We start from the raw sequence: 1,040 nt of genomic DNA on the forward strand, positions 1-1,040 counted from the left end.
AAAACAGAAATAGGGTTCGGAGTCCTTACAGCGAGACAAACAAAATATCCAACAGCAACGAACGACGAAAATCGCTCCGCGGGCCCCGAAATCGGACTTCTTCCTTTGCTTTTTCCGCCCTTTCTCTCTCCTCAAAATATCTGTTTTTATAAAATGTTTTCTCTCTCCTCAAAACGAGCTCATTTTCTTATATCATTAGTGGGATCGGCCCGGCCGATCGCCACATCGTCCCGGGACGATCAGACCAAAATTGATCGTCCTGGACGACTCCCAGAACTATTCTCATGACGATATTTTCTACAGTGCAGATCGGCCTGGACGATCTCACTATCGTCCCGGACGATTCAGTCCAGAAATCACTCCAGATAACATTCCAGAATCAACTGTTTTCAATACACTGATCGGCCTGGACGATCTCATCATCGTCCCGGCCGATCCTGGGGAAAAATCACTTTTCCCAGCAGCTACAGCAAAGGAACGAGGTCTCACAGACCCTCACCTTTGCCATAGGCCCTCACCTTCGCCAAAGACCCTCATCTTTGCCAGAGGCCCTCACCTTTGTCAGAGGCCCTCACCTTCGTCGTACCACCGCCGAAGGCCCTCACCTCCGTCAGACCACCGTCTGACGTCGTTGCTCAACTGAACAGCCACTTGAGACCCTGTGCTCAACCAGGACACCACCTAAGGCCCGGAATTTGATCTACTGGGCCACTACCTGACGCCTAGAGTTCTACCAAAGTATCGCTCTACTACAACGGTTTTTCAGACCCCGGTGTCCTGCCGACTACGGTCCTCCCGACCTCCATCACCTGACAGCGATCTTTCAGACCCCGGTCTCCTACCAACTACGGTCCTCCCGACCTCTGTCACCTACTATGGTCACTCCGACCTCCATCACCAGACAACGGTCTTTCAGACCCCGATCTCCTGCCGACTACGGTCCTCCCGACCTCTGTCGCATACTATAGTCACTCCGACCTCCATCACCAGACAACGGTCTTTCAGACCCTGGTCTCCTGCCGACTATGGTCCTCCCGACC

The sequence above is a fragment of the Dendrobium catenatum genome, unplaced genomic scaffold (genome assembly GCF_001605985.2).
Source record: "Dendrobium catenatum unplaced genomic scaffold, ASM160598v2 fragScaff_scaffold_1507, whole genome shotgun sequence".
In the NCBI taxonomy this organism is placed as follows: Eukaryota; Viridiplantae; Streptophyta; class Magnoliopsida; order Asparagales; family Orchidaceae; genus Dendrobium; species Dendrobium catenatum.